Here is a 27500-nt window from a genome sequence, read left to right as displayed (position 1 = left end):
GGAAATGGGTATTCTCATTACAGTATGAAAATTGGTGAAACATAACGTTGCATATGAATGATCTTCAGGCGTGCAACGAATAAGCAATCATTTTCATTACCTTGCATATGCTTAGACAACCAAGTGGGCTTTATTTTGGCTTTGAGAAACATATGCTCAATCATTTCGTTGTAAATGAAATATATAAATAAATAAGCAAAGAAAACGACAACTAAAGGGTAAATCTTCAAGTAAACGTTTGAATGAATAAGTTAAAACATCACTTGACAAATCATAAAAAACAACTAGCCAGGCCCTACAATATCAATAGGTACCTCAATGTATAGTGCTATAGTTAATGACCAAACTTCTATTTGCAATCAAAACAATCAGAAAATGGCTGCATCATCTTGACATGAATGAATGAATCCGGCAAAGACAGAAAGATTTCTTGATATCCTGAATCTGGATTCATAAATATTTTGACACTCGGTTATCATTACTGAAGTAAATGTATATTTACGTTTGGATTTTTGTCATATGAAGCACCATTTAAATTCATTTCTTTATCTACTTTTTATTCCCATTTTTAAAAAATTATGACGGCGTCAATAACCTAGGTGTTGTGACGCCAGTTTTAGTAGCTATAATCAATCAATCAATCAATCAATCATCAATCAATCCCTTTCATGAAAAGGTCTGAATTTGGTAAGAAGCGAATAAAACGTTTCCATTTGACTGAGAATGCCTTTGCAAATAAATTATTGAGAGAGAGAGAGAGAGAGAGAGAGAGAGAGAGAGAGAGAGCATGCTGCAGTTACTGCCGTAAAGGTTCCCAATACCGCTCATCAATAACCTGTCAGCTATAAACAACGAAGCATCGGCAAGTATAAGGTTTCGGGCCTTGCGTGACGTAAACACAGTGATCACACATTCATAAACCACCTGTAAACGGTAAAGTTCATGAGTTACAGCGCTTTCAGAGATGAGACCGCCTAGGAACTTCAGCGATTCTCTTTTCATTAAAGACTCGTTCTTCGCCCCTCACCTTAAACACCAAATCGCTTTTCTCTCTCTCTCTCTCTCTCTCTCTCTCTCTCTCTCTCTCTCTCTCTCTCTCTCTCTCCCTTTTCCCATGAAGCCAGGATATCTCCTGGCAACTTCATCATGAGGAGTCTCTCATCTCCGTTGACTTATCTCAAAGCCATCGTGATGAAAGGGCATTTAAATGAAACTCTTCTTTTGGGACGGGGGTGGAGGAGGGGGAGCCAGTGTGGGGGGGGAGGTAGGGAGGGAGCCGCTGGTTTACGGTGCGCGCTTCGTCAGGAGTAATACGTATAAACGAAGCGCTGGGTAAATTGATTTTTTTTTTACTTCTTCATTGGTAGCACACGTACCATTACCATTATCTCTTAACATCGTCTTTCCTGACATTAGAACCATTAAAATAATTCGCCCGCATTACAATCTAAAGCACATCCCGGTGGTCATTCATATTCCTCGTCGTTTATTTATTATGTCATGTTCACAATTATCATCATCAATATCATTATCTCTCTTCCTTGATAAAAAAAAAAGGCCATTACATTCATCGTCATTATTGTTTCTTTTTGAAATAGAAGCGCCATTTTCGCTACAGTATACACACCGACACACACACGTACACAAACTCGGGGCAAAAATACTCTCGCCATCGTAAATTGTACGATTCATAAAGCCCGATTTACGAGGTCATTGAAGACCCATTACCACTTTCGGCCCTTTATCATTAAGCAGCTTCGCATCCAGACATTCCATCATTTTCACTCTCATATTATTAAGAAATTGCGAGAGTGATCTTCCATCATAACACACCTTTTGGTGTGGTCTTCAGACTTCCTCAAAGACGACAAAAAGATATTTTCTAGAATCCATTCATCCTGTCGTGGCATGAGGAGGAGGAGGAGGAGGAGGAGGAGGAGGAGGAGGAGATAATATAAAATAGGTGAGGGGAAAATGGCGTTCCCTGTGATGGACGATGCCAGAGCCATATCATTATGTTAGTTTTTGAAGTCGTTTCTGGAGGAAAATGTGCCCGAAGCGGCGTCAACTTTTTAAGGATTGCATTATAAATCTCTCATGAATATTTCTTGAAGTAATCGCGCGTCGATAATGACTCGAACATTAAAAAGAATCGAGTCTAACTAATGGCTGGGGCCGTGCAAACCGTCATTTAGCCAAAAGTCCTACGGAACAGAACGCGGGACCTGCTGTTTTATGTCGGCAAAAAATGCACAACTGCGAGTTGATTGTGATTCTGGACACGAAACCAATAAACAAGCGCTTTTAAGAAACATAAACAGAACAACTCTTAGATCCAAACATTTTGCAATGATATTGGCACGCCGAAAATATTTTAAAAATATCCTTCACTTTGTTAATCTTAGTAAACTATATTATTTCCTTAAATGTGTCAGTTGACAATAAGCTTCGATTGGCGACAATATGATGCAAACATTCACCTACCTGGCGGCAGTAAAAATAGCAGCATAATAGTAGTATGAGTAGTAAAAGTAGTAATATTAGTTATGAAAATAAAAATAGCATAGTTATTTCATACACACCAAAATCATAACAACAATTGACATAGTTACATATTAGAATGTCATGCTCTTTTGATAGCTGTCTCAGCAACAAAATATCATACAGTAAATCAATAGCATGACACTTACATTACCTAGGTGCAGATGAAAGCATCAATAAACATTACAATAAATTTATACGAAAGCAAAGGGTAGAAAAAATTCCACAAAAAGGAGCAAGTGAAACAATAACATTAATAAAAACTCCAATACTAATATGAAAGAGAAGAGACTTGGAACGGATAATCATGGCAAAAGAAAGAAAGAAAAAAAAAGCCATAGCTTCAAGTATTTTAGCCTTGATTTTTCAACTGGGTAAAATTAGTGCCAAATTCATAAAGCTTACGAAAGTGGAGAGGAGCTTTGGATCGAGACCGTAATAAGCAGTTGTCAAATTGGAGTAGCAATGCAACATTCGTCATCTCATTTACAGGCAATGAAGAAAGTGAAAAATCGAGGAAGAATCTTGTGTTAGTTGTATGAATGGTTCTCAAAGGAGGAGGAAAAAAGGAAGAAAAAAGGAAGAAGAAAGGAGGGAAAAAGGAGGAAAGGAAGTGAAGAATTGAGGGGAGAGGAAGAAGTGAATGAGACTGAAAAAAGGGTTGGGGGGATGACGATTTTAAAGAAAGGGGGAAAAACAGGTAAAAAACGGTAAAAACTTAAAGTCGTTTTCAACCGTGTCGTTATTAAAAAGAAAATCTAATAATAAAATAGAACGAAAAACCTGGATGGTAAGATAGTGGGGTTTGAGGGCAGGAAGGAGAGATGAACGAGCCCCTTGCCATAAGAAACAAAAATAAGTAAATAAAAAACATCAATAAAAAAAACAAAATAGAAATAACTTGGGGTAAATTGCCTGAAAATGATAACTGAAAGTCTGAATGTTGCGGAAAAAAGAAAAAAAAAACAGAAGCAATGTTCAACCGGAAATGAAGGAAACTGGAAACATGGAAAGATGTATTTTAACTGTAAAAAATAAATAAGCAAACAAATAAATAAATAAATAAAGGGTAAGCTAAAGTGGCTGACTTTTACTGATTTTTTCTGGAGTAGGTAAAATGAAAACACCGATGACGGAGTGAAGAAAATCTATTATGCTTTCATAGGCATATCATGCACAGTTAGATGTATTGCAAGCGCTTCGTAACGATCTTCTGGATGACGTACTCTTCGGAATGACGGTATAACACTATAAGAAAAGGTTCTTTTACCTTACTACCCTAAGTGTGGTTTAGCTCTTCAGTCGAGATGGTTTACTTTGCTGCGTTGTTAATCAATATGACACCCGTCGGAAGACACGAGTTCCAGAGGAAAACTTTGAAGATGATGGAAGAGTCATCGAAACAAAACCTCCCATTCAAACAGAAGTAGGTTTATGACTTTAATATAGTAAATAATTGAAAATCAATGAAAAAACAAGGCGTGATCCGACCTCCAGCTTACTCGAGGCGCGTGCTAAAATCTGTTGTTAAATAGCGCGTTGTTTCACCAACAAAAATTAAAATAAATACGAATTTATTAGAAATAATTGTTCTGTACTGTTTAACGTGCACAATATTCTTTTTACATTTTCATTCTAATAAATAAATCATAAATATACTATCCTAAAATTCCTGTATCTTTAACTCAACGCTAAACACCCTTTTCAGACCTTTTTAGTCTTTTCCATAAGGCTTCCCCATCCCCCTCCCCCCCCACCAACAACAACAGCAAAAACAAGAATAACAACAACAACAACAACAAAGCAGTTTGCAAGTTTACTCCCCGAGTAAGCGAAAAATATAGCATATACCTACAACTATCAAATTACACATTAGATTATGACATAAGAACTTCAAGTATATAACATTCATGATCATCTACCAAGTAACATCTGAGTTTGTTAGCCAAAAGATTCTAAAACGATTTCTTCAAAATCCTGCGTCTTCGATCATGCTCTCTGGCCCTATCTGAGGTGAGGTCAACAGGGGCACGATGACTATGTCCTGCCTAACAAAACAATAGCTTCTATATTTCTCCGGAGGAAGAAGAAGAAGAAGAAGAAGAGAACGATACAAAGCAAGAAAACCTCTCATTTCACGACCCATCAACGGATAGACGACCCAAGGCAAGATCTTACTCTATTGGCAAGAGGCCAATTTACTCGGCTCTCAAGCAGTCTGCAAAATCAAGTGCAAACTTATGAGGCGCTGGAGCGTGAGGAGAAAATTGTGAGGGAGGAGTCTGCTGAGAAGAGAGAGAGAAAGGAAGACTGGGAATCCGAGGGGGGAGAAAAGAGAGAGAGAGAGAGAGAGAGAGAGAGAGAGAGAGAGAGAGAGAGAGAGAGAGAGAGAGGGGGAAAAAAAAAACCGTGGCGAAGAACGACAGAATGCAGACATTGTGAGGAAAAAAAAGGTGACGGGAAGAAGTTGGAACCAATACTTGTTATGACAAAAAATAAAGCCATGACGAATTTAAGATCGAAGAAGCACAACTATGACAAAAAGTGGTTGCAGTGCGCGCGAGAGAAGCGGACAAAGACAAGGATACGAATGAGAGCGAAAAGCCTTCAAAAAAAGTAGGTGCTCTGGCTATAAAAGACGACCAAATTCAATGAAATATAAATGATACATCTTATTCACAAGAGGATATGGCAAATCATTATGCCAAAATTTAACTGAGCATCTAAGACGAACATTACATGATAAACTTCTGCTAATAGCGTTGTAACAATTTATCAAGAAGCACGTGATCTTTCTTCGTTACAAATGCTCTTATTCAATTCAGACTTTTCCACCGGTGGACTTTCCTGTGTATCGGGATTCTATGTATCAAGGTATTTCATTTTATGTTCAAAAGCTGATTCAAGTATTATAAACTAGCTAGTAGCTCATCTACGGCGTTCCGGTATCTACAGTATACTACCACATTCCCTTACCGGTCAATATCTCATGTACATTACATACTATAACATTGTTTAGTGCTAAGTATTCATTCAGCGTTAAAATCACCATGCGTAACGCTTGAAGGTAAAAATCAACTAAGGCTCACTGGGATTTCAAATTCAAATTGAGCCATAAATTAGGCTCCAGAACATCACTGCAGCATCTTATAGCCCCATTTTGATAGATAATGACAACCGAGGTATAAATGCAAACACTACATTTACAATAATAAATCGGATCCAATAGGTAACACACCCAATCTTATTTTACTACAAAAACGCTCATGAATTTACTAGTTCTATCCAAAGGAAGAAAATAAAAAGTGCAACACTTTCCTTAGCAATAAGGTCCCATTAAATAGACAGTGAATGAAAAGTCGAAATGTTGGGAGTAAAATAATAAAAATTTGTTTACGGTAATATATTGCTTACATTTTGCCATGAGTGTGTGTACAACTTGGAAAAAAAGTCGAAGAAAGTACTACTGGAACAGTAATTTTAACGGCAAATACAATTAGAAGAATGTTCTCACAAGATTAGTAGAATGGGAAAGAATATACCAACCATAAATTTGTCAGAAAATATTAGTCCAGCCATAGAACTTTCAGCCAACTAGTAAATTTGGAGAGAGAGAGAGAGAGAGAGAGAGAGAGAGAGAGAGAGAGAGAGAGAGAGAGAGAGAGAGAGAGAGATACGGATTTCGCTCTTCAATAATATTGGCATTAATCTCTCACAGTCTGGCCAAGTGGCTAACCTAGCGGATTTTAAAGGTCAAAACATTGATGTTAAGAAGTGTTTGAAATCAACTCGAAGCTTGATTGATCGAGTGATTTAGCTTAGTAGAATGGCGTCCCGACAATAATGATCATCGAGGCTTTACTACGAAAATTGGAGAATAAAACTACCAAGGAAAGCTTCTCTTGACCTATTATTGTTATTTATTTTTTTTTCTGGGGGGGGGGGGTGGGTCTATCACAGTCCCATCCTATTCGACTGGGTGGTTTTTATAGGGGCGTGGGGTTCCAGGTTGCATCCTGCCTCCTTAGGAGTCCATAATTTTTCTCACTGAGTGCTGTTTTTAGGAGCGCACTCTTCTGCATGAGTCCTGGAGCTACTTCGGCATCTAGTTTTCCCAAGTTCCTTTTCAGGGATCTTGGAATCGTGCCTAGTGTTCCAATGATTATGGGTAAAATTTCCACTGGCATATCCCATATCCTTCTTATTTCTATTTTCAGGTCTTGATACTTGTCAATAATTCTCTCTATCTCTATTATAATTATTATTATTATTATTATTATTATTATTATTATTATTATTATTATTATTATTATTATTATTATTATTATTATTATTATTACTACTTCTACTACTGGCCAAGCTATAGCCCTAGTTGGAAACGTAGAATAATACAAACATTATTTATATTTCATGTAAACAAGGGGCCTACGAAAATAAAAATGCCATCCATTGATGTTAGCGTCACCTAAAGCTATTTCATGCCAGGAGAAACAAATACAAAAGAACAGAGAGAATGAACAAAATCGAATACAAAAGCGCAGAATTCCTGACCACGCAATACCATAAAAAGACCTCGGTTGTTATCCGGACAATACTACAGCATCCTATCTAGAGACTGAAACATTCCAGATATACCGTGCGAGTCAGATATACGAGAAAGGGAAGTATACACATACAATAAACAAGATCAATACGCGGAAAGACGCTGGACATGTACCATCACAAGTCCATCACGAAATCAAAACATACGAAAAAAGACTATGCACAGAGAAGTTTCAATGAACGAAACCACCTCTTCCGACATAAAAAGAAAATAAGAAGATAAAAAAAGAGGAACGCTATTATTTCAAAAGACTCTAGTAAAATAATATGAGAGAGAGAGAGAGAGAGAGAGAATAGTATTAGGTGCGTTTAACAAGATAAGCCAGATCTCACACTCACACACACACACACATAGAGAGAGAGAGAGAGAGAGAGAGAAAGAGAGAGAGAGAGAGAGAATAGTATTAAGTGCGTTTAACAAGATAAGCCAGATCTCACACACACACACACACACACACACACATAGAGAGAGAGAGAGAGAGAGAGAGAGAGAGAGAGAGAGAGAGAGAGAGAATAGTATTAAGTGCGTTTAACAAGGTAAGCCTGATCTCACACTCATACACACGCACACACACACACATGAAGAGAGAGAGAGAGAGAGAGAGAGAGAGAGAGAGAAATCTGCGTGACCCCAGACCTTCAGAGGGGCAACGGGAACACATAAATACAGACTTTTAGGTTAAAAATGATCAACCCGCAATCTCCTAATCTTCAGTGATAAGGCTGAAGAGGCGCCGGCGGCCGGTCGTAGGGGAAGGTGTATGGAGGTCAGGAAAAGAAGTACCATTAGCGTTATATAAAGTTTGATGAGATACTGCCATATAAGATGTCCGATGCCATTAGTCCACTCAGAGAGAGAGAGAGAGAGAGAGAGAGAGAGAGAGATTGTCTTAAATTTGCTGTTGCTATTATAAGTGGCTTTGCTGCAATGACTACGCGTATCTAATAGTTTAAATACCCCACACACACACACACAAAGAGAGAGAGAGAGAGAGAGAGAGAGAGAGGAGAGAGAGAGCCTGTTGTCTGAAGTTACCTGTTGCTATTATCTGTGTCTTTGCACCAACGACTACGCGTATCTAAGAGTCTAGAAATACAGAGAGAGAGAGAGAGAGAGAGAAGAGAGAGAGAGAGAGAGAGAGAGCTTTAGTTATCATTATTTGTTTTATCTGCAGCAATGATTGTATGTATGTCTAATAACCAATAGATTTATATCGATTGAGAGAGAGAGAGAGAGAGAGAGAGAGAGAGAGAGAGAGAGAGAGAGAGAGAGAGAGAGATCTGATCTCCACCTCTACCACTTTGACCATTGCCAATTACCCAATTACTACTTCAAAATAAAGATGCTACCAATAAGCAAAAAAAAAGAAAAAAAGAAAAAAAAATCTACTCGCACATTAATTTACCTGTGCAAGTGTCGTAACAACTGATATTACAAGCTAATAAAATGAAGCTCTCGATTACAGAATAACACGACAGAGAGCACCTAACAGCAGCTGAAATCACTGTAATACTGAGAACTACGTTAAAGGAAATGTTTCGTTAACTGGCTCCTGTCATTCTTTCCCAACACCGTTGAATTTTAACAGAAACCTTCTGACGAGATTAAGGGATTGATAAATGTAATGTTTGTAGTCATAAAATCAATGCGTAGACACGCCGATAAGACAAACTTTTACAAAAATGAGTATTTATACCATAACAGTTCTTAAGATAGAAATTCGTTCACAATAGTGTTCAAACAATCCATACATACAGTAGTTATAAAAACACCGCCACTCAAAAAAATAATTAAACATAAGCACAAGGATACAGGAAATTCTGATTCAAAAATAATATTTTGCTACAACAGAGTAATTTTTTATTCCATATCTGGTCTTCAGGGATTAAACAATCACGCATCTCTAAGATTTACTTATTATTTAGATGATTCATCATTGTTAACTTAACACCCTTATTGGGTCCACATGTGGGTTACAATGGTAGGGGAGACAAATATATATATATATTATATATATATATATATATATATATATATATATATATATATATATATATGTGTGTGTGTGTGTGTGTGTGTGTGTGTGTGTGTGTGTGTGTGTAAAACACATACACATACATACACACACACACACACACACAATATATATATATTATATATATATATATATATATTATATATATATATATATATATATATATATATATATATATATATAATATATATCCCCTCCTCAAGACCGAACTCAAATGGTGTTCCCAGGCGGGCCTTAAACACCGACGGCATCTGACATTTCTTGGAGATCACTTTCAAAGCACTGACAAGGCTCATCGTTTCTTAACTTAGCAGATCAGCGGGCCAGAGGCATAGCTTATATATAGCACAAATAAACTGCATTACTGAGGCATTGAACGACATACAAAAGAAATTTAAAAAAAAACAATTAAGTACTGATGATAATACTCTAATTTTTTTATAGGGAAAAAAAACAAGGCCAAAGGGTTTAACTTTAACAACAACAATTAATTTGTATGGTTTGTTAACGGAGACCCAAGTCATAGGGTCTTCCTATTATAGGACGGTACGCAACGTCCTTATCGTTGACTTATCATCTCGACTCACTTCTATATTAATATTCTTTTCGACGGTAACAAGAATGGTAACAATAAAGTATTAAAATTTCTCCAGAAGCATTATGTCTTGTATGATGTAGGTTAACTTGTATAAAAAAACAAAACAGGCGCATTTTTTCGTGAACATTTTGACCAAACGTCCAAACATACATTATCCTGTTTTTAATATTTATACCTTTTGACTGACGAGAGAGCTCACATAAAATCTACCATACACGGCATTTCTCTCTCTCTCTCTCTCTCTCTCTCTCTCTCTCTCTCTCTCTCTCTCTCTCTCTCTCTCTCTAAGCTTCGAATCTCGAGAAAAACATCGTCATCGGAGATCCAATAACTCAACCCAAGACAATACTTTATCTTACCTATATGGATACTGTAATCATCATAATTAATGGTAAGCTGTTACGCCAGTCACGTTACAGAGGGGGTGGGATAGGTGACTTGGAGGAGGGGGGGGGGGGGGGGGGAAGAGGATGTTGGCTGCCTCTGCCAAGACTTCTAAAAGAATAAAAAAAATTATATATTAATAAATAAAACCATGACGTTCATAAAAAATATATCCGGTTCAGACACAAATCAAGTTAAGCTGAAGGTATAAAGAGATAGTTAAGTGTCTTTACAGGACACGTATGACAAAATGTAAATATTAAAACGTTTAGAGAGTATACTAAATTCTACGAAAAACTCCTTAAGAGGAGAATTTCTCTAGAGAGAGAGAGAGAGAGAGAGAGAGAGAGAGAGAGAGAGAGAGAGAGAGAGAGAGAGTTTTCTCGGATAAAGAAGAAATGACGAGGAAAGCGGCCTGTAACCAATAAGAGTATGAATTATTTAGGTGTGGTAATAATTCATGTTCGAGGTGCCTATTATCGCACATTCCTCTCAGGCTAAGTGGTATCCCCCGCTCCCCCTTTGGGTTGGCTCGTTCCTTATCTTGAAAGATGGTCATGATAGCTGGTCGCTCGCTTGCTCTCTCTCTCTCTCTCTCTCTCTCTCTCTCTCTCAAGATTGTAAATCATAATACCCAAAGGAAGGGAAAAGAATAAAACACCGTTGAAACATAAGAAAAGTAAATAATAGTGGATAATGGACGCAACAAAATAAAAAGCCAATAATAATTTATGTAGGAAATTATTCTTGCAACAAATATCTTTATCATTATACTCTGGGGATGGAAACCTTTACGAGAGAGAGAAGAGAGAGAGAGAGAGAGAGAGAGAGAGAAGAGAGAGAGAGAGACTGGTTAACAGGGGAAAAAGTAGTGAGAGCAAGATAGAAAAGATAGAGAAAGAGAGAGTTGGAGTTAAATGGAAGAAAAAAACGTACGTGTGTGTGTGACATAGACAGACAAGGTGTATAAAAGGGATGTGAAGGAGATAGACAGACAGACTATGGGAGAGAAAAATGGTATGAGAGAGAGAGAGAGAGAGAGAGAGAGAGAGAGAGAGAGAGAGAGAGAGAGAGAGAGAGAGAGCCACAAACTCACACATGAAGTTAAGAATGAACATTTTTACCCAAAGGCGGTAATAAAACAATGCATCAAAGTCACATGAATAACGTGAATAATGTAAGGCTGATAAATCTTCTGAGCAATCGAAAGCCCAGCATAAAATAAGCAATTATACTTAAAGTTATTCAAAGTCATCGGTTTCCAAGTATCTTGTATATTCCTATTTATTACCGTAGCTGACATTACACAATTTGCAATGTAATGATTTTCATTATTCCAAGTGTTTAATATATTCAATAAGGTGAAATTAGTTCAGAAAACTTTACCAAATGCTTAGCTTTGCAACGAGAAATAAGGAGTGGCTGTTATTTCTATTCTAAAACAACTATTTAAAAAAAAAAGCAGCTTATAAGCGATATACAGCGGTTTGTTATCATACTAATCACAGTGCAGCAAAATTAACTGCACACGTGCAACTAAAAATATACATTATGTATACGACGTATTCATTCCAAAGGTGCAAATCTAATAAATAAGTACTTCGAAACGAAGTTAGTACATGAAATTCTATGGTATATATATTATATATATATATATATATATATATATATATATATTATATATATATAATATATATACATATATATATATATATATATATATAAATATATATATATATATATATATATATATATATATATATATTATATATAATATGGGATATTTTGAATGAATTTCAAAAGTGGTAGTGGTGACATTACCATTACTTTTACTTTAGAGCAATAAACACCATTAGAAAGAAAAATCAGGAGAGAGAGAGAATAAAATCACCGATGTCTCAAGGCGTGAAGGAGTACTGATCAGAAAGTTGGGCAAACTGACGCAATGCTTGTGAAACCTCGGACAAAAACCAGCACGGCGCTGATACTTCAATTACGCTCTCGTGGCCAAGAACATTTACCGCCTATCGGATAATCTCATTAACAGCAAGCCACGAGATGAATTAATTTCAAGCCGAAAGACATTTCTGTGTTCACAGGTTCTATCACTGAGTGTTTCGGAACCGTATCTGGCGGTAGTCCTGAGTTCGATTCCCGCTCTGCCAACGTGGAATTAGAGGAATTGTTTCTGGATGATTAGAAATTCATTTCTCGATATAATGTGGTTCGGATCCCATAATAAGCTGTAGGTCCCGTTTGTTAGGTAACCAATTGATTCCTAGCCAGGTAAAAATACCTAATCGCTCGGGCCAGGCCTACGAGAGTTGTTGATCAGCTCAGTGGTCAGGTTAAACTAAGATGTACGTAACTTTTCACGGTAAAAATGCAGTCAACGCTGAATTTAAGCTATAGAAAAAATAAGCAATGTCAAAAATTATACATTCATACTACTTTTAATTCCAATGGCAGAATGACGAGCTATAAACAGCTTGTTCAAAATAAGGCGCGCCATTCGAGAAGTGTGTTTTCTTGAAACAACATCGAATTTCTAGGATCAGAAAAAGAACGACAACCATGCATGCGCATGTACATACGTATACAACCCTTGAAAGTCGCCTTACGGCCGTTCAGTTTTACGGGTCATTTCTCCCCTTTCGGTAGTGAATTTTCTCTTACCTGGAAATGCATAATCACATAAAAGAAAAATTGACAACAATAAACATCCTGGGAAGGGAAGACAGCCACGAGAGAGAAAATGCAACGGACAGGAATGACTTATGTTTCCTTCTCCTCATTACCATTAAATTACACGGCTATTCATCATCTTTATAGATGTGCTAAAATAAATAAGGAAACGACTTCACAGGCGGAGGGCGGAGATTCAGACCTGTTACCATCATTTGACATGGTTCCTTCTGCTTTTCAAACGTATAATAGAACGAATGAATTATGAATATGAATATACATCACAGCTACCAATTCGAAAACGTATATTTTACTCCATTTTTTTTTATTTTTTTTTTTTTTCCCTTTTTTCCCTTAGGAGGAGGTGGCGCCATAAAGGGTACATTAATAACACTGTCCCTAGACAAGTCTTTAGGAATGAGGTTGCTGGCCCCACACCCTTTCCTTGATATCTAAAATATTCTGACAAACTCAGGTTACCAACTGGGTGTCGAATATAGATACAAATTTAAATCCTAAACAAACTTCACTAGATTTTAGTACAAATACTGAATTTAATAGCTTAGATCATAATCTGAAAGATAACCGGTTCCAATGCCTATTCTTAACTCAAATTACAAATAAATTTGAAGGCCTTTGTCAGAGTTCAATATTTAGGTATAAATAACTATAAAAGCACAATGTTATATGAAATACTTTAAGTTTATCTTAGTTTAACCAAACCACTGAGCTGATTAACAGCTATCGTAGGGCTTGCCCGAAGGATTAGATATTTCTACGTGACTAGGAAGCAATTGATTACTTAGCAACGGGACCTTGCAGCTTATTGTGGGATCCGAAGCCCAATATATCGAGAAATTAATTTCTAATCACCAAAAACAAATTCCTATGATTCCACGTTGGCAGAGTGTGGGGAATCGAACTAGGGACTACCGAATCAGTAGGTGAGCACTAAAACCACTAGTCCAAAGAGTAACTATGAAATACTTTAAAATAATAAGAAAAACCATATGGCGTTACTGAGATTTGGTCAGAATAGGATGTATTAATTCATGAAAAATAGAATAAAAACAAGAAGCAACTGAAGAACCTCAATAGGTTAACTATTAAAATAAAATACTCCATTCTGACTGAGTTTGTAGAAAACAATTCTCTGAAAAATAACCACACTTGAATAAATGAATAAGGAGCAGCAAGTTTATATAATTATTTTAAGCAGCCTAAACTAAACTGAAATTTTTAAAAAACATTAAAATATTTTGGTACTTCCTCTGGTATGCCTTACATTTCCATTGAATTTCTTCCGTTTACGCAGAAAACAAACCCTGACTACAAAAACAAAAACGCCCATTACCTATCTTGGTCATTCTCAGGGAAATAAATATATAAAAATCGTAATGGTTATCCCGTTCCCTCTTCTTTTCTTAACTTCTGCACATAATCTCAAATGCAGGATGAAGAGGAATTCTACTGTTCGCTGATATTTGCAAGCGTTGTTGGAAAAAAAAAGTTGATTAAAAAAAAAGCCGTAAATACTACAGGATCGTATACCACATTCCTCGCAGTTTGACAATTTCGGCAATGTGTGTCAGCAGTATCAAGTTTCTCACCGAAATTTAGACTTTGGGGTATCGCAGGTCTATCCTTATATTTCTGAGACACTTCCAGGTAAAACCTGAATCTGAAAGCACAACAGTACGAAAGACCCTTTGCAGTCTCCCTGGAAAAAATAAATAAAAAGACCACTGCCTATTCTCAAACTACCTTGCTGATGCAATAATGGGTATTTCCTATTCAGGAATAAAATATTTGTAATCACAAGTAATGTACGAGGGTTATTCTTCACATTCCTCTTCGTACATAATATGGCAATTCAGTCACAGGACTGAAACGTACGTTACGAACAATTAGTATCCAGTAACGAAACAAGAGGCAATGTTTTTGACATAATCCATGGTCTTTGTACTGGGACCTTCATTAAGTACGATAAAAAGTCTGGGGGGCGGGGTCCTTCCCCCCCCCCCCTTTTTTTTAATCCGCATTTTTTTTTAGAATACAGCTTCGCATCAAAATTGAAATCTAGAATTTTTCACGTAAAAAAACAGTTCTTTAAAAAAAAAAAAAGAACAATCAAGAATGGAAAATATACTAAAGATAAATTCATCAATGAGGGATGAATAAAAAGTAATGATTAGACGTTGCTATAGGATAATCGAAAAGCAAATCTTACATAGTTATGTCACCACAGTCTACGCATTAGAAAATGACAAAGTAATCTACACACCTGCTCCACTCATAATTAACCAGAATAGCCTAGATAACACATCCATTAATGCAAATCCTCTTGATTATGGATTTTACTAAATAAATTAACAAGGATGTATCGAAGATAGCTGACTTATTTGGCAATTTGGTGGCATAAATTAAGATGATACAGAATTATTAATGTTACTGATTCAATTAGCTATGCGAGATAAGAATAATTTTTAGAAATTAGCATTAGAACTAAAATATACAGAATCATTTCTGTGGATATTATATATATATTATACTTACATCTAGAATATATATAATATAATATCTATAGATATATATATATATATATATATATAATATATACTTACTATAATTATCATATATTTTATATATATACATATATATAATATATATATATCATATATATATATACAATTTACACATACATACGTAAATACATAAATATACTGACAGGCACAGACGAACGCAGACGAGCATACGTTATAATAAGCAAAATCAACTATCGAGCAAAATATGTTCAAGAGCGCGTGTACTTTTCATGCACAAGTTTTATACGTCCGTCTGCGAACAGTAAACCCCAACTGACGTTCCGCTATTCAGCAGCGAAGCAGACGTCCTGGCACATAATAAAAACACCGGCTTCGCACCAATATTACCATGATATTAGTTGAAATATTAATGATGCTCGTAGGACGCTCGGAGTGTGAAAACATTCGCCCGAGTGTTTTTATAACACCTTGTCTCCCAGGGTGGCCAAATAAAAAATGAGAGAGAGAGAGAGAGAGAGAGAGAGAGAGAGAGAGAGAGAGAGAGATGGTGTTGCGTTCAAAGGAAATGGCGCCTCTTTACAACACTTGTTAACAAGTACGGCTCTGCTGGAGGTATTGGGTGGGAACTTGTTGACTGGCAGGAGGCAACTGGATTAACAATTCTGAATCTAATTTGCTTTCTTTCACTCCTTATTTTTTCAGAGGAGGAGGAGGAGGAGGAGGAGGAGGAGGAGGAGGAGGAGGAGGAGGAGGACGACGACGACATCAACATCGTCCGGTATAAAGGAAATGCGCGAGCTCCCTCTTCTTTTTTGTAGGATGAGCAAGTTCTTCCTTTTCTGTATTCTTATTTCTTTAATTTACAAAGAATGGTAATCGTAGCACCATTCTTCTTTAAAAGTAATCTTGAACTTGATTCATTCATCTATTCTCTCTCTCTCTCTCTCTCTCTCTCTCTCTCTCTCATTAATATCAAAGGAATCATGAGACCGTCCCTTCAAACCAGTTAAAAGGAACACTAGCATAGCGAGTAAGCTACACACTGCTCCATCAACTGAATTTACAGGCAATCTTCGAAAATCTTAAGAAGTTAAAGGAACCAAAGCAAGATAATTTTTAGCATATCAAAAAAGTCTGGATGAGATTCTGGAGAATTCAATCAAATTCGAAACTGTAGGAACATAATCGCGTTATTAGTGTTAAGTTTACCCAAATATTACAAAAATATCAACTATATTACAGCATACAAATACATAATTACCCAGTCGGAACAAAACCATGACCAACACGCTACTCCCTGGGAAAACAGAGCGAGTTCAAGAATCACGCATCCTTAAATTTCATAGTGGTCAAGATGGTTTTCATGCCAGCAAATATTCATATTTTCGAGATATTTCCTAGAGTGAAAATACTATCTCCTTTCAACTACATGGTACTGGATTAAATCTCAATAAATTGCAAATAGCTGAAGTAAAATGTCAACAATATCAATATTTATAAACAAACACCCTAAAATCATTATTGTCACTTGCATCTCACTAACTCTGCATTACTACAATGTTCTAAAATGCATGCAAGTAATCTTGGTTATCTAATGAAGAGAAAAATCTGTCTAAAACTATTTATGTGGCTTGCAACAACTAATCAATAATCGTACTAAAAGTTGAGCAATAAACGATGCATAGGGCAGTAAACGCTTCATTTTCCATACATTGTAGTGGTAACACTGCAAGGAATTGGTATATGAGAATAGGATGAAATAAATAACTTTTCACAAGAAGCGCATTAAAAGATAGATAAACAAACAAATAACAAGAATGATCTATTATTCAATAAAATGATCAATTATTCTAATGAAACATATTTTCACGAATTACATAGATACCAAATTAGTTTCATAACCTTTGACAAAGAGTAAAAACTAAACAACAAATTTTCTGACCAAATACCATATTACATAGATACCAAATTAGTTACATAACCTTTGTTGAAGTAAACAACAAATTTTCTGACCAATACCATAAACTTATAAAAAAAATCTGCACTCATAGCAGTACATCCCATAACGTTAAGAGTGTGCTTGTAAAGCGGACAGCACCGAGAGAGAGAGAGAGAGAGGAGGAGAGAGAGAGAGGAGGAGAGAGAGAGAGAATTATTTCCACGCAATTAAAGGTAAAATACGCAATGACCATCTTTAGCAAATCAAGAATAATAATAAAAAAAATTGTCTGGAATAATCAATAACGCTCATGGAAAGGAGATTGGGGGGGGGAGGGGGGGGAGGAGAAGGAGAGTGTGGGAGGCACAAACGAAAAACTGTCGGTTGAAGGTGCTAAATTTCCCATCAAGACTTTAAGACTTTCTACCTAAACTCGGGCAAGACCCGTTTCAAGATGCAGCGATCCGTGAAGCTTAATTAACTTGCGGAGTTGCGAGACTTTTCTCAGATTTTTTTTTTTTTTTTTTTGGCGGGGGTGGAGAAGGATGTGACTCGACAATGCTTTACGCAAACACTGAAATGAAAGTGGGCTGGCTAGTTTATTTTTATTATTATTAATTGCAAGTTCGAGAGGCAGTGATTGGAAGCGAAAATAAAATGTTTAACACGTGGAAATATCGAAAATTGAGAGAGAGAGAGAGAGAGAGAGAGAGAGAGAGAGAGAGAGAGAGAGAAATTAATGGGATTTACATCCAACCTCCTGAATTCTCTTCCAGCTCACGTGTTCTCGATTCCTATAAATTCCCATCCTCCATTAGGCGATCTATCTGATCTGCGGGGTTAGGCAACATCTGTATTGTACCCTTTAACAAGCTTGTGAATAAATGTCATTTATTAATACTGCCGATTGATCATTCTTTAACAGTTATTTTCTTCTCTCTACCTTCTCTGTTTTTCTTATGCGGGCATTCTGTTCTTTATTATCTTGTTCATTTGAACAATGATAATACAGTGTAAGTATTGCGAAGCAACGACGATACCGATGACATAAGTAATAGATCCCTATTCCCTATCAACTGATGATACTTACGGTTCCACATTATAAATATATGAAAAAAAAAACCGACTGAATGATTCCAAAAATACATCATCTTTACAAAGGGTAAGCTACGTTTTATGCTATTTCGCCATTATCGAGCGCTTTTGGCCAGGAAAATGGTCGAGGAAAAGTTCCCACGAAACTATTTACTATTCTCAAATACCAAACATACCAAAAGACTTTTTTTTTTGTATATAATCTTAGGATTGAAGTTCAGGATTTACATGAGAAACAGTCCCACGTAAAAAAAAAAAAAAAGCCACGATGGACAGGGCTTAAAGCCATCAACGGCTTTGCATATGTGTAGAACGTAATGTATTACGTTACGAGGGATAGAATTTGGACAATAGTCACTTTAGGTGAGAGATTTATATCAAAATATTTAAGGAAAGAGGATATTTTGGGCAACAAATAAGCACAAACTGAACAGAACCATATTCTGTCTTTCATTACTACTGAAGTTGTTACGAGCCATTTAAACACGTAAAATAAACAAGGCCATATATCCTGACAATAACTATCGTATTTCCGTGATACACACACACACACACACACACACACACACACACACACATATATATATATATATATATATATATATATATATAATATATTATATATATATATATATATATATATATATATATATTTATATGCATTAAGCTACAAATGTCCTTAATATCCAATTCGCTCTATATATATTGTCATATATGTTATCCGAAGGGGAATTTTTTAGTTGATAATAATTTCGACCTCTTGTGGGTTTGAACCAGCGAACAGAGGAGAAATCAGCCAACAAGTGTATGTGTGTATGTATGTAATATTTAATATATATATAGATATATATATATATATATATATATATATATATATATATATAGAGAGAGAGAGAGAGAGAGAGAGAGAGAGAGAGAGAGAGAGAGAGAGAGAGAGAGAGAGAGTCAGTCTCTCCCCTATCGGATGACGAATGTTACCTTCGGTATTCATCTGACCCTAACTCATCCTTAAAGACAGATCGCAAACCAGATAAGATGTATTTTGAGTTATCACCTCCAGCCTCCTCAGCTCTGACCCTGTTCCCTAACCTTAACCTCTGACGTAGAACTTGAAATAAATCGAAGAATCGCACGGAAACGTATCTTTCACTGTATTGCGGACAACTGGCTTCAACGTTTTAATTAATGGTTCAACCACGGATAGATCACAGTCCGATAAGAATGCTTGCCTTATCGGTGAAACATTCTGCATGTTAGAATAATAACATATTAGTTAAGTAAGTGAACTTATCCTTTTATATAGTTAACCTGAAATTGATAATTATAAAGGTTTTTTTTTTACATCAGATTTTCCCTTTACGAGATTAGATGAGAAATTATTTCTTCACTCTCACTTCTGCCTGAACTCTCATCTAAAAGAAAGTTTAAAGCCTTATGCTCAAAGGCATTTTGTTTTCCTACCAGAGAATTTTCAATGTTTCTCTAAACCTAATCCGCTACCGTTGGCTGCCATCCAAATACTCAAGTTTATAAGCACAAAAATTATCCATAAATACCTAAATTCACAAAGTATTCACAACCCTAAGTTGCAAATGTTGTTTTAAGATCAAATTGAATAAATCTGTTATTGAACATTTGTAGACTAGGGTTCGTGAATATAAAAAAATTTCACAGTGAATGAGACAAAAATTCCTATATATATACTTGAGTATAGATACAAAAATTTATAATTTCGATATAGCAATCTCTTCTCGCTCTCCAATGCCCTCTGCAATAACGTTCTCTTTGCACCTCATAATTTACCGAAGAATGAAAAAAAATAAAAAAGTCTAGGCTCTTTTATAGTCCAGCCCTGACCTCACAACTCGAGTCCCAGCTTCGCATGCTCTTTTACCTGCCATGATGTATGGGAGAAACTGGTATCATTTGTCAAAGCGATTTGACTTCTTTTCACCTAATCTCTCTCTTTCTCTCTCTCTCTCTCTCTCTCTCTCTCTCTCTCTCCTCTCCGAGACACACAGACACACAGACACACACACACACACACACACATATATATATATATATATATATATATATATATATATATATATATATATATATATATATATATATATATATATATATATATATATATATATATATATATATATATATATATATATGCGTGGGTGACCTCTGAAATTCCAAGAAAGCGGGGCATGTGGATTTTTTTGTTGGGGGGATGAAGAAACGGAGAAGGATCACCCAAACAGCGGCTGGAAAGGTTATAGACGGGCATTGCTGAGGGTACCCTGGTGGATAGGTGAATTGCGGGTATGGGATAGTGATGGATTGACAGCAGTGAAGTTAAAGTATATGTGAAACAATTACCCTCTGAAAGGCCTGGCGGCGGTTCAATGTAAGCTATGACTGACATTCGAATGAGAATGTGTAAGGGGTCGGTGGTGAGGGGAGTTGGGTTGTTATCTGGGATAGGAGGTTTGCTTATCACAAAAAAAAAGGGGGGGGGGACAAATAATCAAGCTCTACTAATTACCTTTATTGCCAAGCGTTTCGTCAGTCTGTAATCAATAATTTCAAGCTGGAAAGGGAATAAGGGCATAGGAGAGTGTATTTACTACCTAAACAGTATGTATATAACAATTTTAACATAGACAAATAATTATTAATGATCATCAGTATAAAGCAAGGTTTTCTTTTTTCAGCTGAAATTGTCGCCTCTTTCTTACAAGTCCAGATGTATATCTTGGCATCAGTTGGAGAATTACGAATAAAAAGGACAAGGATTTTTTTTTTTTTAAATAGACGGCAATCACTTCGAGTGCGGTTAGAAAAAAACCCGTTTACTCACCAACGCTTTTTTTTATTGATAAAAGTTATTTAACTAATTGTGTTAATTTACGATATATGAAATTACTTACTGAAGTTACTTTCAGCAAAATACGATCAATTCATGTTTTTTGGTCGGAAATATTTCAGCCACAATAGTTAATCCCTAGACTAGAGAGTAGCTTCACTCTTCGTATATATTACAATCACATGGGTTCATTTAGCTGTTCTACTATCAGACTCATTCACCTATTTTGAGTTATCTAAAACCGGCCTCAACATACGAGGCTGATTACTCTGAATTCAACTCAAGGTGATACAACACGTAACCGGTTATCTCGGTGCAGATATTAAACCACGGAGGGTGGTATGGAAAATTGTATTAGGTTTCTGAGGATATAGTATAATCCTAAGACGGTAGAAATAAATTGAGTAAAATGATTAAGTCGCAGCAGGTGACCTATTAAACTCAGTTCAAGTCGCTGTGAAATGATGCTACACAAAAGATTTACCGACTTCAGTTTATAAAGTAAAATTGGATTAAATTACTGAGCCTTGACTTAATCCAGTTCAGAGAGGAAAAAAACACACTACAATGAGAGGACTTGTCATGGATTTAATCCACTATTTTTGTTATTATCATTTAAGTAATACTAACTGTACAACAGAGTCATATCCCCTGGCTCTCATATGTCTGAATGGAATGTTTTTAAATAAGCAGGGGGGAAGGGGGCGGGGTCAGGAGCATGACGGGGAGGAGGACTGGAGCATGACAAAGTTAAAGAATTTCGATAGCTAGCTAAGTAGAGACTAAAGAGAAAAAGGATGAAAGAAAAAAATGCAAAAATACATTGCATCTGGGACCAAAGAGAGACTTCAAAGAATAGTCAGCTCCTACTACGGTGCGTCGCTCAAACCATATTGTAGGCAGTACCCTCTTAAGGGGGTAGGGGGTGAGGCTCCAGTAATTATACATTAACTCCCTGGAGCCGATGCCATGGACTACAAGTCAAAAGGAATCAGTTTCTACAGACGATTTTATTCATAAGACATCTGTTCTTTGGGAAAGTTATACGCTGGTTCTTTAATGTAATATACTGAACTGAAAGAGAAGTATAAAATTATACACTTTCTTTACAAAGCCGATTCTTTAACGTAATATATTGTATTGAAAAGTGAATAACTCTTAAAATGATAAACTTAATCTAATTCCGACCAGAAAACAGGCTGCTTTCTGCAAAAGAACGCCAGACACAAAATCCAGTCCTTATCCTGGACCATGCAGAAAGATTACAAAATCTGTTATCACAAAAACTGTTCAAATTATAACGACAGAAAGATGATAGACTGACCGTGGAAAAAATAATACATCAAATTAAACCCAAGAGGTAGAAACTTAACAGGACGGGGCAGGAAAAGACATCAAATTTATATAGGGTCATTGCAGTCTGATAAGTCCCGCAAAATGAACAACTCTCTTGTTTTTGTCATCACTCGGCAAGACTTCTTCCCTCATCGCCGAGGAGGGAATTCCCACGAAAGCACGTCGTCGGTGACGGGACGAAGCAAGGGAAAAAAATTAAGAGGAGGGGGAGGAGAGGAGGAGGAGGAGGAGGAGGAGGAGGAGACAAAGGGCTAGCCCCCATAAATCAGAGCTCTAAGTACAGCTCACTTTACCGAGCGAGTAGACTGGCGGCTTGGCCTTCTCGAGCTCGTCTGGCAAGAACCGACGCTTCAACCCTTTAACCCTAAAAGTGGGATTGTAATGGGCAGATTTAGATTCAAAGTGGGTCATATGTCAAGAAAACCTCGCCGTTGACGCCCTTCCTTCACGCCCACGACGCCCTTCATCTCGCGCGGCTCCTGCCCCTTCTCTTCCAGCGCCCCAGTCAAGTCCTACTGAGGGACATTGCGCGAATTCCAAATTCTCACCCCCCCAAAACCGGGGGCCCCCCTTCTCTGTCTGTCTTGTCTGTCTGTCCTTTCTGCGACAGTATGACTTACGGTTTTGGCGTTCAACTTCATTAACGGGGATAAAAATGATCAATTAAAAATAAAGCAAAAAAAAAAAAAAAAAAAAAAAAAAAAAAAAAAAAAAAAAAAAAAAAAAAAAAAACAAAAAAAAAAAAAAAAATGCTCCTTTCGACCTTGATGTTCCTCGCTGGTTTACGTGCTCTCCTATCTATTCGGTAGTCGCGAGTTCGACTCCCTGCTCTGCCAATGTGGAATCAGAGGAATTTATTTCATGTTGCTTAGAAATTCATTTCTCGATATAATGTGGTTCGGATCCCGCAATAATCTGCAGGTCCCGTTGCTAGGTAACCAATTGATTCGTAGCCAGGTAAAAATATTTAATCCTTCAGGCCAGCCCAAGGATAGTTGTCAATCAGCTCAGTGGTCTGGTTAAACTAAGATGCACTTAACTTTTCCGACCTTGCTTCCACCCTCTTCATCGCCACCTCCAATTTAAAAAGAATCTCTTTTTCCAGCTTCCCATCTTCATATCCGGTTTTCCTAATAACCTCTCTCTCTCTCTCTCTCTCTCTCTCTCAATTACTGTTTTTAATTTCGAATAAAACTTAACATCAACAATTCATTTCAGAAAATCTTCATCTTCCCTTTCAGAAATTCAATGCACTGTATTCACCCTTCTACCCAAAAATGGTGGAAATCCCTAAAAGTTTATATAGATCTAATATTCTTATTTTTCCACAAATCTGACAGATCTCCTCTTCACTTTTACAGTGAAAATGATGCAATAGCACCGAAGAATGATTGTTAAGAGAGAATCAACAAGAATGGATTTGGAAGGCAGAGGGACTGGGGAAAGGGAGGAGGAGAGAGAGGAGAGGAGGGGACGGTCCAAAATGATCGTGAGGTTGTCTTAGATTAAGCTGACCTTGTGCCAGCACGGGCTCTTGCCCATAGAGCAGCCCGTAAAAATCGTGAGTCAATGAGTTTTTGAGTCGAACAAAGGAGGAAAGGGGCCGGCGGGGGCGGGAGGGGGGGGAGGTTAGAATAGCTGGGGCCGGGAGGGACTGCCTAAGAACATCATAGTCAATGAGAATTTTTGATGTCGAACTGCGGAGGATCAACAAGAATTGATTTGTGAGAATAATAGGTGGTGGGGATCAGAGTGAGCGGGAGGGGGGAAAGGGGAAAGAGGTGGTGGGGTGGGAGTGGGTAGGGAAGGGAAGGAACGACGAGGGGGGAGGGGGAATGATTGTCCAAGGACTATCATAAAGTCAATGGGAGTTTTTGATGTCGAACTGTGGAGGATCAACAAGAATTGATTTGAGGATCAGAGTGAGCGGGAGAGGTGGGGATGGAGCGGGAAGGGGAGGGAAGGAACGAACGAGGGTGAGGGGGGAGAGATGATTGTCCAAGACTATCATAAGTCAATGTGAGTATGTGAAGTCCGAGCGGGGAGTTCGTTTTTATGGCAGCGCGCGTCACTCCGGGACCCGTATCAGTTTGGGTGGTACGCGGCTAATTACGGTTCGATCAGTTATAAACCAGCGCGGCTATCACCCCGCGCCGCATCCTAACCCATAATAAGGATCCTTTCTGGGAGGACTTTCATAAACGAAACAATATCCTGGCGCTTTTAGGCGAAGAAGATAAAAAAAAGTAAATAAAAAATCTATCAGAGATTCACTTTCGTTAGGATCAGTTCCGTTTATCAATTTTATTTATTGAGCGCTTATCTTACTGGTTTCGGCGCATAACGACGCTCTGCTCTCTCGTGCTGGTCAGGGCATCCTGACAGAGGTAGAAGCTTTGCATAACAAAAGGCAGAGAGCCCATGATTTGAGAGCTGATATGACCAGGAACAAATACGGAAAATATCACAGCTAGAAACACAGCAAAGCACACAAAAGCAAAGATATCGAATATGACAAGGAACCTGCCCGTAACGTTAACAAAATGTTTAAAAATTCATTCCGATAAGGAAATCTATAGCGATGTTATGTATTCAGGAAAAGAGTACCAATAAAGAAATATCAAAATTGAAAATGATAAGGGACAACATATGCAGACACAGCAACTGCATAGACTTTAAACAAAGCTTAAGACACCGACACTTATTCAAATACACGAAAGACGCACACAGAAGAGAATCCGATGTATCTTCCCATGACAGTATTTGCATATGTGATGATAAAAGTCTGTAAACAGAATAATATGAGATTAGATGCTAATTTCAGGCTAAAACTATAATTTAAACGTATTTCTAAACAGCAATATCTAAACAATCGTCTTATTAACTTATGTCTTGTAAGCATCAGTCAGCGCAATTCTCTGATATTTACAGAGACGAAGCCATCAAAGGTAAACCTAATTTGCGAACAGGTGGGCCCATCCTGTCTTCTTGGAAATAACCAGTACAGAAGCGATGTCAAATGAGTTTTATTGCGAATCTTAGTACATTATCACAAACGCACACACGAACACACGCAGAATTAACATTTAAAGGACACTATAGAAAAACTAGATTTCATAAAAACTTCTCTAAAAAAAGTAATAATACCAATTTTCATAAAATCATTATTTATACTGTATTCAATCGCACATTAATAAACGAACCTAATGGCTTAGTTTGTTTAGGCAGCCATTACAGCGTGTTACACCGACATGAAACAGAGACCAAGCACTTGCAACTCAAACGTAATTACCTTTAATAGCATATCGAGAACATGTACACTTTACTAAATAGGACTAAATCAAGACAAACGGCCATTAAGCACGAAAAGAGGAAATGAACATGGATAAACCGATAAAATAACAAGAATAAATGCAGAAAGGCCGAAAGTGTAAGGTAATCAGCCAAAGGAGATTGACCATCACTTATGAAAGAAGAAAATGATAAAGCAACGAAATAGAACACCAAAATATGTAAAAAAAAAAAAAAATAATTATTGATCGTCAAAGTTTGCTACCACTGGATGGCCGACGGCTTTCCTATTGTCGCCCGTTTAGATAGAAAAATAAAATTACAAATACAAAAAAATCCAGACAATATCATCACAAAAATTCTCTGTCCGAAAAATATCAATAACTAAAATTCAAAATCAGTAATAGATTTGTACGAACAACAGTTAAAAATACAGAAGTTACCTAAACACTTGTTGCTTCTCAACGTTTTCCAACGTTTGCTTTGACTTAAAAGAAATCTAAGTTCATAAAAAAAATTCTCATCGACTTCAACTGTTTTTATTATCGGTAAAAACATATCTTATGTTATTGAAGCACCTTGTTCCCCCACTCGAAAAAGGTCGAAATTCTCGAAGAACCAAATACTTCACACAGTATTCTCACGTACAAAATAGTAATAGTGTCGTCTATTATATCGGTACTGCACTAGATCAGTACAAATCCTACAACTGACAGAAACTAATAATAAGAAATAAAAAGAGAACAAGAAACTAATGAAAACAATATAAGTAATTAACATACATACTGGTATGGTGGTAAGGTTACATTAGAGCATGAGGTGTATTTTACTAGATTCTAGCTCTGCTGTGTGGAAATTATGATTATAACTCACAGAGGGCCCACAAATAACATCAGGTTATGTTTTTAGTGTAGCCGCCACAAGACACATGTATATTGACATGTAAGAGTAGCTAGCACCGGAACGAATATATACGTGTATAATATATATATATATATATATATATATTATATATATATATATATATATATATATATATTGTAAGGACAAGGATGGAAATATATGTAGTAGCCACAACCGGAACCGATATATAAGGGTTTAATATCAATCTATATATATATATATATATATATATTTATATATATAATATATAGTACTATATATTGTAAGGGCAAGGATGGGCAATTATGTATGTATGCACACCTACATTCACTCACACACATATGTGTGTTGTGTGAATGTAGGAGTGTGTGCGTATGTATATTTCCATCCTTACCCCTACAATATCCTTTTTGCCATTTCTATGCATTACAACAATTCTCGCCTTTTGGAATCTTCTACGGCGCATATATTACGAAAACAATTCATCTCACAGGTTCAAACTGGTGAAGTGAACATACGTATATCAAGCATCATTCACGTAAATGTACATACATAAAATTGTGATACTTTCTTACATAAAAATGAAGGTTAATTTTTACCTCTCCCTAACTGAAAGTACCACTGCATGGATGGAAAAAAAATATATAAAATAGAATAAAATAAAATAATTTTTTTCTAAATTTCC

General features: G+C 36.6%; 1 protein-coding gene across 1 annotated transcript in view; it reads right to left on the bottom strand.

Moving 5' to 3' along the window:
• Positions 1-27500, bottom strand: part of LOC135219087 (hydroxyacyl-coenzyme A dehydrogenase, mitochondrial-like) — a 225038-nt gene that overhangs the window by 177395 nt on the left and 20143 nt on the right. The window lies entirely within an intron of this gene.

This window comes from Macrobrachium nipponense, chromosome 11 (genome assembly GCF_015104395.2).
Source record: "Macrobrachium nipponense isolate FS-2020 chromosome 11, ASM1510439v2, whole genome shotgun sequence".
Classification (NCBI taxonomy): Eukaryota; Metazoa; Arthropoda; class Malacostraca; order Decapoda; family Palaemonidae; genus Macrobrachium; species Macrobrachium nipponense.
Note: the sequence above shows the minus strand (reverse complement) of the source record. Positions and strands in the feature narration are given on the sequence as shown.